At 33.0% G+C, this 20,000-nt stretch overlaps 1 pseudogene; it reads left to right on the top strand.

Annotated features, from left to right (window-relative positions):
• Positions 1 to 20,000, top strand: part of LOC137657555 (putative neural-cadherin 2) — a 121,711-nt pseudogene that overhangs the window by 42,838 nt on the left and 58,873 nt on the right.

Below are 20,000 nucleotides of genomic sequence, written 5' to 3'. Positions count from 1 at the left end.
TTCAGGTGATACAAGTTCACTCTCGACGTGGTTTGGAAGTCACGTAAAGCTGTTGGTCCCGTTGCTGAATAACCACTGGTTCCATGCAATGTAAAAACACCATAAAAAAAAAAACAATAGAACTTTTGTATATCAGATGATAACAGAGTATAATTTTTTCAATTAATAATTGATTTTATTTACAGTGAATCGGATATATCATGCCTCCCAAAAAACATCTTAGTGGCAGTGAAAAGCGGAAAAAGAAAAAAGAAAATGAAATTAAGGCATCAAAGCTTCCAAAAATTAGTGGTTTCTTTTCCCCAACAGTAGAAGTGATTAACGAAAATGCAAAGGACAATGACAGTTGTGAAGCTATTGGAGAAAATACAAATAGTAGTGTCACTAGTGTGGAAATGCCTACTACTAGTACTAGTTTAGTTGAAACAAACACAGCAACTGATACAGGTAAAAAGAAATTAGACGAAGTTGGCAAGCCTGATTCTGACCCAGCTTCTGACACTATTTTAGGCAATACCTGTGAAGATGAGTGTAAACCTAGTACCTTAAAAGACAATGTGCCTGAGCTCTCATTTGACACAATAACATCGTTGTGGCCTACAGACCGAGGATATTTTATGGAACAAAACTTGAATGACCAAAAAATAACGATTTATCATTACAAATGGACATTGCAAGCCCAATGGCCCTTGCGAAAAGGATGCAGAAGGTCGGTCTTTCTCTGAAAAATATTATCATGCAGTGTCCAAATCAGGTGTGAAAATAGAGAGGTCGTGGTTATGCTATTCAGTCTTTCTTGATAAGGCTTATTATGAGACTTGTTGGTTGTTTGCTAATCGAGGAGCGAGTAGATTTCAAGAAACAGGGATTGATGGCTATTGTGACTGGAAACACACAGGTGAGGGTATGAAGAGGCACTAAACATCCCAAATTCACTATAATTCATGCCTAGTGTATGAACAATGGCGTTTGCATGGAACTTTGAGTGAAGCATTGGAAGGTAATCTTCAAAAGGAGAAAAAATACTGGCGTCAGGTTTTGGACAGATTATTAAATGTAACTCTTACATTACCTATGTGCAATTTGCCATTTCGTGGACACAAAGAAGGAACACAAGCAAAAGATGAAGGTGGTTATGATGAGGATGAAAGGAAACGTGGAAATTTCATTTGCATCATTGAGTTGCTTTCTAAATATGATCCAGTTCTTTCAGAATTAATCAGTAAAACTAAAGGTAAAACAAAGTATATGAGCCCAATGATACAAAATGAACTCATTTAGTTGCTTTCAAAGGAAACTGAAAAAGAACTTACTTATGCCATTAAAGCAGCTCCATTTTATAGCATAATGTTAGATACAACACAGGATATTTCCAAAATTGATCAGATGTGTGAAATATACCGTTACTGTAGCATAGAATATGATGATAATGGAAAGCCAAAAGCCCTACAAATTAATGAGTTTTTTAGGGTTTCATAAGGTTGAGGGCCAAAGTGGAGCTGCACTATCAGAAATTTTTTTGCAAATAATTAAACAAAGAGGACTTTCTATTTCAAGGTGTCGTGGCCAAGGATATGAAGGAGCTAGTAACATGAGGGGGATATACAAAGGTGTGCAGAAAAAAACAATTGATGTTGAACCCAGTGCAGTTTATGTTCATTATGCTGCTCATAATTTAAATTTGGTGATTAATGATGCTGTTAAGGAAGTGACAGAAATGGCGCAGTTTTATGATATTGTTCAAAGAGTCTATGTGTTTTTGGGATTAAGTATCAAGAGATGGGACATATTATCTAGCTTAATTTCTGAATCAGGCACTCACAAAGGGGTAACTATTAAAAAGTTAAACCCAACTAGATGGGCTGGACGTTATGATGCAGTATTTGCTCTCAAAGTTCGATTCTGTTATGTGCAGAAAGCTCTAGCACAAATAATATTATGCAGCTCTAAGGCAGACGAAAGCAATGAAGCCACTACACTAAAGAAATGTCTTGAAAATTTTAATTTTGTATTCCTTTTGTCGTTTCAGTCCAAAATCTTACAGTCAATAAATTTAGTATAAAAAATGTTGAAATCAAAAGCAGTTGATCTTGCCAAGGCAGCAGACCTCAAAGGTTTGCATGGATGATATGTGCAGATTTAGAAATCAGTTTGAGGATGTGAAGAAAGAAGCAACAGATATAGCCCAGAAGTGGTCAATCAGACCAGAATTTGAGAAAAAGAGACTTCGTACCGTAAAAAGACATTTTGGAGAGCTTTGTGAAGACCAAAGATTAGAAGATCCAGAGTTTGTGTAGAGTAACTGTTTACTATCGTACTCTGGACATCATCACAACTCGGTTGAACTTCCGTTTTACTGGCTTGCATGATGTTGTCTCATCATTCTCAGTGTTGGAACCAATCTCATTGCAAAATTTATCTGACTCAGCGCTGTACGAAAAAGCATCTAGTTTTGTGAAAAAATACCACAACGATGTGTCAGAAACATTCACACAGGAAATTCTCAGCATGAGATCTGCTCTGAAGGGAGAAATAAGCAAAGTTTCTAGTATTAAGGACCTTGCTAATATGTTGATCATAGAAAATCATTCTATTTCAGCCAGTTTTCCTGAGGTTTGCACTGCAATGCTATTGTTTTCAACTGTTCCAGTCACAACTGCAAGTGGAGAGCGTTCATTCTCCAAACTAAAGCTTGTTATAAACTATTTACGAAGTACAATGGCACAGGAAAGATTAGAAGGACTAGCTCTTCTATCAATTGAACAAGGAACTGCGCGTAAATTGAACTTACGTAAAGTCATTGACAGATTTGCAGAGATCAAAGCAGGGAAGAAAGAATTCTAGAAGGTATAAGGTATATTTGTTTATTTAATGATGGTATAAATATTTTGGACCAAGTTGTGTTTATTTTAATTTTATAGGTATCGAAATTATGTAATAATGTAACGGCCGCATAGGCCTACATAAGGGTATTCATCTGATTCATTATTGAGAATATATAATTTAGATGATTTTTTCTAAGCTATGTATGTATTAACAATTCGTAATTATATTTCAATGCCTGCATAATATATTTCAATTTCTTATGCCTACCAGTTCTACGATATATCAAATAAACCTCTCTACTCTCTCTCCCATTATATATATATATATATATATATATATATATATATATATATATATATATATATATATATATATATATATATATATATAATATTTTATCTATTTAAGTAATGGGGGCCCACTGTAAGAAAATGCCACGGGCCCATTCTCACCTAGTTACGCCCCTGTATATATATATATATATATATATATATATATATATATATATATATATATATATATATATATATATATATATATATATATATATATATATATATATATATATATACGTGTGTATATATAACCTTATAAACTCATATGTATTCATGTATTAATTTTTTCTTATTTCTGTACGTAAATGCAGGAATGTAAAATACTTCCGTTCAATTGCCTTCAAACACAAGTAATTCCTCTTCATTTAACTCAAAAATAGGGTGAAAAAGGCTGGGACGACGACTCCCACCGAGCAGAAACATGGGTGGTCGTAGAAGTCGTGGACGACAACAACAACCCACCTCGCTTTACGACCCGCTACATCAACCTCACTCTATCGGAAGACACACCAGCGGGCTTGTCTCTGACCACACTGTCGGCTTCCGATGCAGACAAGGTAAGGATTGAATGGGTAGATTTGATTTTCCTGGTGTTGGTCATTTGATGTGAGCAATGAAGGCGTATGCAAAGCTCTAAAAGCTTTTACAGCTATTTGTACGTAATCTATGTATCTGATGGTTTTAGATAATTATAGATGAATCAACTGATATTTTAGAGTACATAGAGCAAGAGAGGGGGCAATTAATTGAGAGAGAGAGAGAGAGAGAGAGAGAGAGAGAGAGAGAGAGAGAGAGGGAGAGAGAGAGCATAATGGTGTGTGGTTTTATTCCTTTGAAAATTCAAACAATAAATAAAAAGACCATGTTTCCCTTTTTCTGTCTCATAGTGTTACTCCCATAATTATTCTTTCCATACCTCCTTGAGTTTTAAATTGCTATAGTAAGGCTCCAAGATTCTGATGCAAAAGTTAGTAACGTTACAGACATTTGATTAAATACTTTTCTTTTCACATTTCATAATCTCCTTTTGTCTGAAAAAAAAAATCTGTATCCCATGTTTATCCTTCTTTAATTTTCGGAGAAACCCTTAATGTCTACGTTAAGTACATATATTCATTAACATTCCCTAGAGGTTCGACCATATATCTTATTTTGTTGTCTTTCTGCATTTTCATTGAACATTATTTACATATCTAATTATCTAGATGTACTCTTTGACGGATCGAGTACGCCAGTTTGGTCAATTTGTGGAAAATTGTGCTTTCCGAGTGATTGGCGCTCAGCATGCCAGGAAAGAATATATATACATTATATATATATTATATATATATATATATATATATATATATATATATATATGTGTGTGTGTGTGTGTGTGAGTGTATATACAGTATAAATATATATATATATATATATATATATATATATATATATATATATATATATATATATATATATATATATATATTTATATATATACACACACATATATATATATATATATATATATATATATATATATATATATATATATATTATATATATATATATATATATATATATATATATATATATATATATATATATATATATATATATATATATATATATATATCTTTCCTATCATGCTGAGCGGTAATCACACTTAAAATATAATTTTCCACAAATTGCCCAAACTGTCATATATGTGTGTGTGTGTTAGTTTATATTTCGTTTTGATTTCATGATCATAGATACTTATTTAAGAGAAAACTTTAGTATTTACTACTACTTACAAATACCTATGTATCTGAAACATCATATAGAAATCTCAACTCAAGAAAGCATAAATGTTCTTAACCAAATGAAGTCTTTGGTTTCCTGAATCTGAACTGGTAATGTTACTGCATATCGCTGTGTCATCCTGTTTTGCCTTGACACCTGCGAATGCCTGATTCTTCTACATTTCGAAGGGACTCGCAGGTAACATTCACTACACGGTAGACACCAGCAGCGACCCTGGCCGTCAGTTTGCAGTGGACAACAAGGGCGTGGTGCGACTGAGGTGACCTCTGGATCGTGAGACGTCAGCACTCCACCTTGTGAGGATCTTAGCTGTGGATGAAGGGCAGCCTCCTCTGACTGCCACCTCTTCTGTGCTCATCACAGTCACTGATATTAATGACAATCCTCCTCGTGTGGCCAATCCTGACGCCTTATTCGTTCCTGAGAATAGCAAAGGCCCGTTGCATGTCGCTAGCTTGGAGCTTGATGATGAGGATGACTGGAACTTGGGGCACGGGCCGCCATTTGCTGTCAGTCTCGACAAAAATGCACCAAAAGATATCAAAGAAGCCTTTGCAGTTGAATTAAATAATAGTAAGTTGTTTTGGTTACACAAGTATATATGGTATGTCTTGAAAACATGATCGTGTTGTTGTTATGTATAGATTAATGTCAGTTTCTTATTTTGGTAGTTTGAAGTAGTATATTTTCAGCACACAAGAAATCATTTTGTATATGAGTACCTATAAAAATCGCAACCAAGAAAAAAAAATAATAATGCACATACTGAATGAAATAACAAAAAATACTTATAGTGACTGTAGCAAAAATAGCAAGTTTAAAATCATTTTCTTTTCTTATACTTGTAGTTATAACTGATGTTTATTTGCTTCTAATACTACTCTTATAAATGCTATATCAATTTGGTAAAATTTCCAAAAAGAATATATTTGATTGGCTCAGCACACTATTCTATGTTTCAATATTTCATTTTTTCCCTGGGCTATTTTCCCTGTTGGAGCTCTTGGGCTTATAGCATCTGGCTTTTCCAACTAGGGATGTAGCCTATTAAGTAATAATAATAATAATAATAATAATAATAATAATAATAATAATAATAATAATAAAAACAACAACAACAACAACAACAACACTAATAATAATAATAATAATAATGATAATAATAATAATAATAATAACAAAAACCACCAAAACAACAACAACAACACTAATAATAATAATAATAATAATAATAATAATAATAATAATAATAATAATACTGAAGTTCGAATGTTTATGGGCAATATTCCTTTAATATAAGAAAATAGATTTGATTATTTATGGCAGAATCACACTTTAGCTATGGATATTTTTTGATCGCATATTTCAATAACTGGTGATTATTTGCATAATTTTCATAAGGGAAAATAAAAACAAATAATTATCCCAATTTCTCGCTGCTGAAATATCCCTTGATAAGTATATTACTTACCAAATGAAAAATTATTGCACCAAGTGAATCAGATAATTTAGAGAGGAACTTATGTCCTATTAACTTTCTTATTTCTGATCTGGATATTGATCTTTGGAACCTCTGTTCTGTTAGTTCGTTATACATTATGCATATGTTTTTTTTTTCCTAATTCTGGCCATTATTTGCATTCGGATCTACCCAGACAGTACCACCCTGTTCGTAATACTAGGTGTGCAGTTAAGTCTAAAAGTCAGGACTTCTCCATCATGAGGCACAATAACAGACAGTATTCTAGAAATTTCATTCCAGCGAATGATTTAATGTTGAACAGGCTGACATAAGTCTCTCTTTTTAGTTTATTTATGAAATATCTATTTAAATGTTGCTACTGTTCTTAGAATATGTTATTTTAATAGTTCATTACTTCTCTTGTAGTTTATTTATTTCCTGATTCCTTTTCCTCACTGGGCTATTTTCTCTGTTGGAGCCCTCTGGCTTATAACATCCTGCTTTTCCAACTAGGGTTGTAGCTTACCTAATAACAACAATAACAGTAATAATAAAAACAATAGTAATAATATCAATAATAATAATAATAATAATAATAATAATAATAATAATAATAATAATAATAAATTGAAATGATAACAGAAACAATAATAATAATAATAATAATAATAATAATAATAATAATGATAATAATAATAGTAATAATAATAAGGATGATGATGATAATAATAACAACAACAACAACAACAACAACAGCAGCAACAACAGCAACAACAACAAAACCAATAATAATAATAATAATAATAATAATAATAGTAATAATAATAATAATAATTATATATCCATATACCAAGGCACTTCCGCCAATTTTTGGGGGTAGACGACATAAAACAATTGAATAAAAGGGGACTTTTCCTCACTACGCTCCTCCCAGCATGACGAGGGACTCGACTGAGTTCTGCTGGTACTGCTAGGGTGCCACGGCCAACCCTCCCCCATTATCCACCACAGATGAAGCTTCATAAGCTGAATCTCCAACTGCTGCTACCTCCGCGATCACCCTTGGTGACCAGAGGAAGATGCAGGGCCTACCGGAACTGCATCACCATCGCTCGCCACACATTCCTATTTCTAGCATGTTTTGTTGCCTCTCTCACATCTATCCTCCTATCACCTAGAGCTTTCTTCACTTCATCCATCCACTCAAAGCTTGGCCTTCCTCTTGTACTTCTCCCATCAACTCTTGAATTCGTCACCTTCTTTAGCAGACAATCATTTTCTAGTCTATCAACATGACCAAACCACCTCAACACATTCATATCCAGTCTAGCTGCTAAATCATTTGATACACCCGTTCTCACCCTCACTACTTCGTTCCTAACCCTGTTTACTCGAGATACACCAGCCATACTCCCCAGAAACTTCATCTCAAACACATTCAATTTCTGTCTTACCGTCACTTTCATTCCCCACAACTCTGATCCATAAATTATAGTTGGTACAATCACTTTCTTATACAGAACTCTCTTTACATTCATGCCTAACCCTCTATTCTTTACCACTCCCTTCACTGCCCACAACACTTTGCATCCTTCATTTACTCTCTGACATACATGTGCTTCCACTCCACCTTTTGCTGCAACAACAGACCCCAAGTACTTAAACCGATCTACTTCTTCAAGTACCTCTCCATTCAACATGACATTCAGCCTCTCACCTCCTTACCTTCTCGTACATTTCATAACCATACTCTTACCCATATTAACTCTTACAAACCCTTCCAAATTCTGTCACTAATCTGCCAAGCTTCTCTTCTGAGTCTGCAACCAGTACAGTATCATCTGCGAACAGCAACTAATTTACCTCCTATTTATGATCATTCTCGTCTTTTAGTTTCAATCCTCGTCCAAACACTCAAGCATTCACCTCTCTCACCACTCCATCAACATACAAGTTAAACAACCACGGCGACATCACACATCCCTGTCTCAGCCCCACTCTCACTGGAAACCAATCACTCACTTCATTTCCTATCATAACACACGCTCTACTACCGTTGTAAAAACTTTTCACTGCTTGCAACAACCTTCCACTAATTCCATATAACCTTGACACATTACACATCGCTTCCCTATCAACTCTACCATGCACTCTCTCCAGATCCATAAACGTAACATACACCTCCTTACCTTTTACTAAACATTTCTCGCATATCTGCCTAATTGTAAAAATCTGATTCATACATCCCCTACCTCTCCAAAAATCACCCTCTACTTCTAAGATTGCATTCTCTGTTTTATCCTTGATCCTATTAATCAGTACTCTACCATACACTTTTCCAACCACACTCAACAAACTAATACCCCCTTGAATTACAACACTCATGCACATCTCCCTTACCCTTATATAGTGGTACAATATACGCACAAACCCAATCTACTGGCACCAGTAACAACACAAAACACATATTAAACAATCTCAACAACCATTCTAGTACAGTCACATCCCCTTCCTTTAACAACTTAGTTCTCACACCATCCATACCAGGTGCTTTTCCTACTCTTGTTTCATCTAGTGCTCTCCTCACTTCCTCTATTGTAATCTCTCTCTCTCATTCTCTTCTCCCATCACTGACACCGCAACACCTGCAACAGCAATTATATCTGTCTCCCTATTATCCTCAACATTCAGTAAACTTTCAAAATATTCTGCCAACCTTTTTCTTGCCTCCTCTCCTTTTGACAACCTTCCATTTCCATCTTTCACTGTCTCTTCAATTCTTGAACCAGCCTTCCTTACTCTCTTCACTTCTTTCCAAAACTTTTTCTTATTCTCTTCATATGAACGACCCAATCCCTAACCCCACCTCAGGTCACCCACCCTCTTTGCTTCAGTTATCTTACCTATTACTTCCACATTTCTATCTCTATATCTTTCATACTTCTCTACACAATTACTCTGCAGCCATTCTTCAAAGGCCATCTTTTTCTCTTCCACTTTTACCTTCACTCCTTTATTCCATCATTCACTACCCTTCCTCATGATGCCCCCAACAGTCTTCTTGCCACACACATCACTTGCAATCCCAACAAAATTTTCTTTTAATAACTTCCACTACTCCTCTGAATTACCAGTTTCTCTCACTTTCCCTCTGTCATATGCCATTTTCAATATTTCATGAAATTCACTTTTTACCTAAGGTTTTATTAACTCTTCAACCCTCACTAGCTCCCTTTTACCTCTCCCACTCTATTCCCCCACTCTTTTGCTACAATTAGTTTTCTTTCCACCAAAAAAATGATCAGTCATACCGTTAGCCATACCCCTAAACACGTGCGTGTCTTTCAATCTTCTAAACATTCTTCTAGTTATCAACACATAATCCATTAAAGCCCTTTCTACCACTCTTCCATTTGCCACTCTTACCCATGTATACTTGTTTTTATCTTTCTTTTTGAAAAAGCTAGAACTTAATACCATCTCTTGCTCAACACACATATCTACCAGTCTCCCCCCCCCCCCTCTCATTTTCACCTGGTATGCCATACTTCCTAATGATACCTACCTCTTCAGCGCCCACTCTAGCACTTAAGTCACCCATGATAATTATATAATTCCTTCTACCCAGTTCTTCTACACACCCAGTTAATTCATTCCAGAACTCATTCCGCTCCTCTTCACTTTTCTCACAACCTGGCCCATACGCACTAACAAATGCCCAACATTCCCTACCCAAGGTACCCCTTAGTCACATTAACCTAGATGATATATCCTTCCATTCTACTACTTTACCTGTCATCCATTCACTCAGCAATAAAGCCACACCCTCTCTTGCTCCTCCCCTTTCAATCTCAGGCACTCTACCAATCACTTCACCATTCACTTTTAACTTTGTCTCACACGAAGCCATTATATCTATCCTTCTATTCCTAAACATACTTCCAATGTCACATCTTCTACTCTCTATCGTACTACATCCACGTACATTCAGACACCCCAAAACTAGAGTGCAGGAAGCAGCCACTCTTCCCCCAGCTCCACCTCTTGGATGATTCACAGGAGTATATAATACAGAAGAGGGGGTTCCCAGCCCTCTCGTCCTGTCCCCTTTAGTCACCTCTTATGACAAGCAGGGATGCGTTGGCACTTTTCTAATAATAATAATAATAATAATAATAATAATAATAATAATAATAATAATAACAATAATAATAATAATAATAATAATAATAATAATAATAATGTTTTTCCGGTTAATCCCTTTTAGGAGGTCACGAAAGTGGCGGTACAGTAGTGGTGACTTCTCTGAAACCTCTCGACCGAGAGGATTCGCCTTTGCGACTCGTCCTCTCGTGATGGCAGATGCTAAGGGCCTAACTACCACCGCGACAATTACCGTCACAGTTAGCGACGTCAATGACAATCCCATGGGACCGGCTTCAAAAATCATCACTGTGAAAAAGTTCATTGTAAGTAACACCTTATGAGTAATATTCTTAATCACTTTTGGGCTTCAAAAGTAATTACTGTGAAGAAGTTCATTGTAAGTAACACCTTATAGGTGATGTCCTTAATCATTTTTGGGCTTCAAAAGTAGTCACTATGAAGAAGTTCTTTGTAAGTAACACCTTATGAGTAATGTTCTTAATCACTTTTGGGCTTCAAAAGTAATTATTGGGAAAAAGTTCATTGAAAGTAACACCTTATGAGTCATGTTCTTGATTACTTTTGGGCTTCAAAAGTAATCACTATGAAGAAGTTCATTGTAAGTAACACCTTATGAGTAATATTCTTAATCACTTCTGGGCTTCAAAGTAATTACTGTGAAGAAGTTCATTGTAAGTAACCCCTTATAAGCAATGTCCTTAATCACTTTTCGGCTTCAAAAGTAATCACTGTGTAGAAGTTCATTGTATAACACCTTATGAGTAATGTTCTTAATCACTTTTGGGCTTCAAAAGTAATCACTGGGAAAAAGTTCATTGAAAGTAACACCTTATAAGTAATGTTCTTAATCACTTTTGGGCTTCAAAAGTAATCAGTGAAGAAGTTCATTGTAAGTAACACCTTATGAGTAATGTTCTTAATCATTATTAAGACTAGCGAATAAAAAAGTTTGGATTTAGATTTTAAACTCACGAAAATTCCTCTTATGTAAATCACACTAAGTTTAATATTAGGAGCTTTATCATAGTTGTTTAGAAACATATGAAGATAAAACATTTATTACATCAAGAATGATGCTTTCAACTTCTATATCCTTTCGACATATTTTTCATTGATATCAAGTTAGTTTACGTCATAGGAAGTAACCTCTAGCTATTGATTTTTTTTTAATAATATGCGATAAATAAAATAATTTCCTATTGTTTCATATATATATAGACATAAAAAAACAATCGTTCCTTATAACCAATGCTTAGATAAGCATAATCGCAGAGAATACTTAAAAGAAATATATAAATTTAAGGGAATTAGTTCATGCTGTATTTGTCGGTTTATTATATATGGTTATCGTTAGGAATATGAAGGAATAGATCTAATATCCTAAACGTATATGTATTTGGGTAATAAAATGTCATTATATAGTCTCATGTTTTGGATTTAAGGGTAACTTAAAGCTTCTGCAATAAACCATTGTAAATAAAAGTATAGTCTTTATAAACATTCTTGTAATTTGTTTTTTATTTGTATAAACCGCTGTCTAATGCAGAATATGTACAATTTTACTCAAAAGCCTTTGGTCTTGGAATTTAAGTAATTAAAAAAAGTAAAAAGGTTACACTAAAGTAAGAAATTGATACATGGAAAAATATACTAAGGTGTATATAAATTGTACTTCCTCGTAGCACCAAAGGCTAAATGAATAATGTAGACATCACTTGAAGTTATCTTTGAAAGGCGATATCAGTTCTAAAACCGCTTTGGGATATAATGGAAACATTATTTATGATGGTCGGTAAAGGCAAGTAAAGGATTATCAATTAAAGAAATGGAGACTATTCAACGATTCTTATGATCACCACATTATTTGCAGAGGCCTATCGCTATTTCAGCACGCATAATTTATAGGCTTTAAAAGAGAGAGAGAGAGAGAGAGAGAGAGAGAGAGAGAGAGAGAGAGAGAGAGAGAGAGAGAGAGAGAGAGAGAGAACCACCAGTCTAATAAATTGACTATTTAATTCCCAATGATTAGGGTGGAAATGGAATGATGCTGATTGGCCGGGTCTACGTCGACGACCCAGATGACTGGGACGGAGGTCAAAAGATCTGGTCGTGGAAGAGCCGAAATAGTCATAACATGTTCTCTTTGGAGGAAAATACGGGTCGCCTCTCCATGCAAGCTAACACCACCGATGGAATGTAAGTAAGGGAGATTTAATTCTCTTTACACGTGTACGTTGGTACACACAAAATCATGATTAATGGAAATACATGAGTAATCTATATTTTACCGGAATATAGCTTGAATATATATTTTCAAGTAAAAAGTTTGGCTTCCATTTTAGTCATTACGCGTTGGTCGTTGTTGGAGAAACCTTACCTAAAACGAATAACGACGAATCCTTCTTAATGATTCATGTAATAACGATGTGGAGTGAAATCAAATTTGTATAATTATCGTAAAATTATTAGTTTATGCATCAAACTTTATTCTCCAAGCTTCGGACAACGAAGCTGGGAGGAGGTTATGTTTTCGCCCCTGTTTGTCCGTTTGTCCGATTATCTGTTTGTTTGTTTGTGAACAATTTCCTGGCCACAATTTTACTAATAGAGTAGTGAAAAGTTCAGTGATGAATTGTTATGTTAAGACGTGGAAGTGATTTGATTTTGAAAGTCCTAGGTCAAAGGTAAAGGTCAAGGTCGAGCAATAAGTTGACCGAGTTAACCATAACCTTAACCTCAAGATCGCACAAGGTTGTAACACATACGCCTACTGTCTCTAAATTGATTCCAAGAAACGCTGGTTGGTTTCAAGAAATAAGCTGCCATGGAGGAGGTCTGCACTCTCAGAGTGTTCTATTCATGGGTCTTACATCTATCACTAACATTGCCTGATTAAGTTTCAATTTTATCAATGCAATACAGAAATCAATACCTGATCAGCAACAAAATCCTACCACGTATCGGCATTCATTAGTCTTCCTTCATTTGCCTTTAATACGACCTGGCTGGAGAGGCATTTGCACATAAGAATGAAGATTAAGGTCGATATGTCTCCGCAAGTGCCCCAACGCTAAGCTGAATCGCTAAAATGTTCCAACATTTTAATTGCATGACCTTTACTGAACTCCTTTAGCTTTCATAAGTCTATTTGCAAACAGTGACCATTTTTTATATTATATTTCCTGTTTTAATTTGAATATTGATATAATTTATAGATAGATAGATATATAGATAGATAGATAGATAAAAAAAGATAGATAGATAGATAGATAGATAGATAGATAGATAGATACGGTTAGCATGTTCCGTACAAGAAAAGAAATGATTTGACATTATTCTAAATTTGAAATTTAAATTACAAATTGGATAGTATTTATTCATACATACACAACGAAGGCCTAAATAGCAAAATAAAATTATCAAATAAAAAAAAATTAATCAATTGTATGACTTTCATATCCATAAAGAAAAACATTATGATTGTGAATTGTAATCACACATTAAATTCTGCATTTGTCAGCCAATAGATATAATTGCAGATAATCTGAACACATACAAAGATTCAGATATGTCAATCTATAAGTTAATATATCCAGTTCAAATATTTACTTATGATGTAGAATATAAATTATTCTCGTCCTATACAATAAACATATGTGTTTTCTATATTTACGCTGTCATTGTAAATAGAAAATTATAGTGTATTGATAGTAGGTTCTCATTTATTTGCCCAATGGATATGAAAAACTAATTCCAATGTGATTATATTCCTTTTGGGGTGAATGTCGGAAGTAGCCGTTAAGGTTTTAGCTATAAATGCTTGCATAAAAGTGTTATATGTTAAATACTTTTAACACGTATATAAGTATTTATATACCACGTATGAATGTATTTATGTACGTAAGGACTTATGATATATATATATATATATATATATATATATATATATATATATATATATATATATATATATATATATTTATATATATATATACATAAATATTTATATATATATATATATATATATATATATATATATATATATATATATATATATATATATATATATATATATATATATATAGTTTAGAATTGAAAAACCACATTTAAAAGTATAAAAGATAAATATAGCTATATTTTATAGGTAAGAGTCCACTGATTAACGAGAAAGTATGTAATAATTCTTAAGCTAATCCGTCATTTGAATGGTTGTTGTAGGTAATTGGAAATGTCTATCATAGATTTAAGCTTACACATGATATTCCCACTCATCAACACAGGTACTTGCTGCAGTTTTTGGTAAGTGATCCGTTTCACAAGCAAGTGGATGTGCCAGCCAATGTGACAGTTAGTGTTGCCAGTTACAGTCGGGATATCGTCAACTGCGCCGTTCCAATCACAATCACGACTCATACGCCAATAGAACTCATCTCGCCAGATCAGGTAGAATACGTTTGATTTATTTTGATTTCGCTCTCTTTTCATATTTTATTTTGTTCTTGTTTCCTTGTTTACATACGAAATATTCATTAATTTAGTCAAGTAATCTGCAGTCCCCTTGCTCTTCATTACCTACTCTCTTTTCCTTAGGTTGTCTAAATTTACTCAGGGTTATGATTCTTTTAAAATAGTTCGTAGAATATTTATCCTTTAGACTATATATAAATTATATTTTTCCAATTTGTGATAAGCTTTACGCAAATAAGTTTTTATCATATATAAAGGATGTCGAACAATATAGTTAGGTGATTATGATTTTATATATATATATATATATATATATATATATATATATATATATATATATATATATATATATATATATATATATATATATATATATATATATATATATTAAGATATGTAAAAACAATAACTTCATCGTTATTATTGTACTAAAAAAGTATTAGAGTTTATAACTAGACTGTATTTTAAAGTCATTAAAAGAAAAAAATTTCTTGAATGTTTTCTTATAACCTGAAAGTAATTATGTAACTCCGTTCTTAGGAACAGACCAACATCACTTTTCGATAAATCGAAGTAAATTATCACAATACACAATTTAAGAAAAGTGGAAAGATGGGCACTGAATTTTTCTGAAAATTGAACGATTTTAACAATGTAAAGTTAATAATACCTTATCAAGAGACAACTAAAATGAATCCTTACCTAATATAATCTGAAACATTTTATGTACATCATTAACCATTCATAATCACTTATACAAATGCTAATGTGTTTGAGTGGTTCCGCCTGGGGCTCTGATCCCAAGGTTGATAAGATAATCCAAACTTAATGTATTAAGATATATGGCTTATTTGAATATAAAAAAAAACACGTCTAAATGTGCAAAAATTTACCATTAATCGAATGCCAAGTAAAATATGCTAATTAGCTACGATGGTGAAGATGGGATGATTTAAATTTTAAGTACAAAAATCCTAAATTCGATAGGTATATGTACAGAAAAATAGTCATTAACGTTTAAATTTCTTCGTGGCTAAATGGTATTGTCACTGTCATACAAGTATCCTGGACTAGGGTTCGATTCCCGGCCAGCCAGATGCTATTTTCTTTGAGTTGCTCCACATCGAGCTCTGATACTTGGGTCGGTAAGAGAATCCTGACATTAATGCATCAAAATATACGACATATTTATATATGAAAAAAAAACACATCTAAATGTGAGAAAATATTATATATATATATATATATATATATATATATATATATATATATATATATATATATATATATATATATATATATATATATGTATATGTATACGTACATACATACATACAGTATATTGCGTGAAAATATATATATATATATATATATATATATATATATATATATATATATATATATATATATATATATATACTGTATATATATATAATATATATATATATATATATATATATATATATATATTTTATATATATATATATATATATATATATATATATATATATATATATATATATATATGTATATATATACATATTTTATATATATATATATATATATATATATATATATATATGTGTATATATATATATATATATATATATATATATATATATATATATACTGTATATATATATATATATATATATATATATATATATATATATATATATATGTATTATATATCTATGTATATATATTATGTATTATATATATGTACATCTTGATCAGAGACCCAAATGGGAATTGACTTTATAATAATACTTTCTGGTAGGCCAAGGATTCAAACCCGAACCAACTCGCAACTGAGATTAATTCCCCTTTGGGTCTGTGACCCCGGGGCATAGCGAATTCGATATCAAAAGGTATTTATGGCTTATATGTATAAATGGAAAACACTAATAAAAGTGAATATATATATATATATATATATATATATATATATATATATATATATATATATATACATATATATATATAAATATATATATATATATATATATATATATATGTATATATATATATATATATATATATATATATATATATATATATATATATATATGTATATATATATATATATATATATATATATATATATATATATATATATATATATATATATATATATATATATACACGCATTCATGCGGTACATTATATAAAATATTAGATTTTCTGATTTACGAATGTCATCAAAGTTAAAGATATAACATTAGTGAAGTAGATCTGAATTGTGACATCATTGTATTTGATAGGAAATGTGCAAACTTCACGATAAGAGTTCATTCAACTTTGATCTCGTAGAAAGGGGGCTAATGAATGCAAACTAATTTCGAAAAGTTTGAACTCTGTCACCATATCTTTTCATTCGTATTTTTGTGAATGCTAAAAGCTGTCAACATTAAAATGATTAAGCTTTTTATCCTGATATTTCTAATCCATATATAGTGTATTATTGAGGTTTTTTCGTTGGCATTTTAAAAAAAATGCAAATTTGGATAAGTGAATGAATACACAGCAACCACTCCTGGAAAATGTTTCATTAAAAATGACGATATAAATTTTTTAAATGGTATTAACATTATTTCAACAAACATTTAACTGAGCTCCACAAGGCACTAGATGAGTTGGATGACCCATGCCTACATGGATGAGGACTATGAAGCGTGAAGTCGGAGATAATGAATTGACAAGTAATGTTAGGCTGAAGAGACACGACCGGTGAACTCTAACCGATGCCTTTTGCGTCAATAGGCATAGGAAGAGGTGATGATGATGATGATGATGATTATTGACACTTTGAGAAACATCAGAATTTTATTAAACCTGGGCTAAAATCTCACGGGTTCTTCTTCAGGCCATTATAGAAACTTATGCTTATAATCAACATACACCCATGTCATTATTTTCATCATACATTTTGAATTGAACATTCTAAAATAGAATTAGAATTCATTGATGCAATACATTTAATTGCATTCCAATATTATATTTTTCATAGGTATTATAGCAAGGGTCCCTTAAATGAATACTCGAATATAAAAGAAAATTAATACGGCAACAAATGACCATTCAATTTTTTAATGACAAGCTACAACTTTTCAACTACGATCGCATTACGGACTGAATATCCGGCCTAGGGACTTATTTCTCTTGAAAGTATTTTTTTTTTTTCCAAGAATAATGGACATTCTTGCAAAGCTGAGACAGGATGTCACTGAAGCCTTGAGCTTGTTGATTGTAAAAGAATCAGATCACATCCCAAGAAGGAGGACTTCACCAAATTTACTAACGACCTTCGCCTTGGTCAACAGAGATTTTCATTCTGGGGGCGTCTGCAAGTTATGGGATTTGTATTTAAGCTACGCTCCTCTTTCCTATATATTTCGGAATTCAGTGGACTTCTTTTGATTCTCACATTACTGATAAGAGTAATCTCTCTCTCTCTCTCTCTCTCTCTCTCTCTCTCTCTCTCTCTCTCTCTCTCTCTCTCTCTCTCTCTCTCGTAGTAGTAGTAGTAGTATGTAATCCAGTCTGGATATAAGCTCATGGTAGTTTTATTACTAAATCATATTTATTTTCTGATCTGTAAACATTTGAAAATATATGTTCATTAAAGAATAGTTTTCCAAATTTCAGTGAAGAAACACATATTTAGAAGCATGAAACAAACATTCTTATTATATAAAACCTATAAGATCAAGTAACTGACACAAATGTATTATCCTTAACCTTCTTCAACTGCTTTCCTAATGTGATAAAACTAAATATTCTTTTTTGTCTATCAGCCAACAAACAGGTCTCCAATCGAGAGGCTGACAGCATCGGTGGAATCTGTCGCGAATGTGGACGTGGACGCGCTGTCCCTGGAAGCCAAATCCATCCAGCTACCGAACGCGGTCAAAGCTGGAACGCGCGTCTGGCTGACCTCTCTCCTAATGAATCCTCTGGATCAACTTTTGTTGCTTCATCGCCTTCAGGTATAGTTGCTCATGTTGCTCTTTCTGTCTGTTTTACGTATCAAGATTATCTCTTTTCTGTATAGGTGCTAATTAACTTTTTTTTTTTTTTGAATGAGGAGGGGGAAATCCTTACCAAACAGATATTCTTATATATATTTTGTGTTTATGGTGACATTATTCAAGCAACTGTACTCATTCAGTTTGCACTAACTTTTATAATTTTACGGTTTTATATTACTGATTTAACCCTCTTGATTACACCATTTAAAACTATTGTTCTTGATCGCTTCTCATCACATGGACTTCTCCGCCTCTGCCAGATTTCAAACGAATCTAGAGTGGGGATCGTAGACGTAGGAGTGGGTGTCTGCGTCTCCATCCCGCCCTCTCCCTCCCAAGCTAAGGTCGATTACATGTGGGTCGTGGACGCCAATTCCACAGCTTTGGTGACCCCGCGTTTAGTGACCTTTAACCACTTCACTGCGGCTCCATTCGGATCGTGTCCGTCCACCACAACGGCAAGATTTAGGAAAAAATAAGTTAAGGTAAATGTGTTTATATATACTTTGGAAGAAAGAGCATTAAATGCCGAATCCAATGGTATATAACAAATCTTGTGAAATTAACTGTATGAACTTTTATTTGCGAATAAAGGTCGTAAATTCCGCTGCCAGCCGTAAGAGCATATTATTCCGAGACCGGGGGGATATAGTAGTGGGAAGGACGGTGTGGAGTCTGATTTTGATGGTAAATTAAAGACGCAGCAGGCGGCCTCTTATGGAGGATAATCTGTCAGCTTATAGGTCTACCTCTGAATGACATCGGTGACAACACTTGGTCTTTGTTCTAAACCCTTCACTCCTTGTATTTGCACTGCTCTCACTTACGAACATAGGGCAATAAGTATTTGATTACTCTTCACGCAGTTGTAAAAGATTTATAAGATTTAATTTCTTAAAAACATTAATTACTACCTTCAACTCGTTT

Source organism: Palaemon carinicauda, chromosome 18, assembly GCF_036898095.1.
Source record: "Palaemon carinicauda isolate YSFRI2023 chromosome 18, ASM3689809v2, whole genome shotgun sequence".
In the NCBI taxonomy this organism is placed as follows: Eukaryota; Metazoa; Arthropoda; class Malacostraca; order Decapoda; family Palaemonidae; genus Palaemon; species Palaemon carinicauda.
The sequence above is the reverse complement of the archived record's forward strand: the minus strand, read 5'-3'. Positions and strand labels throughout refer to the sequence as shown.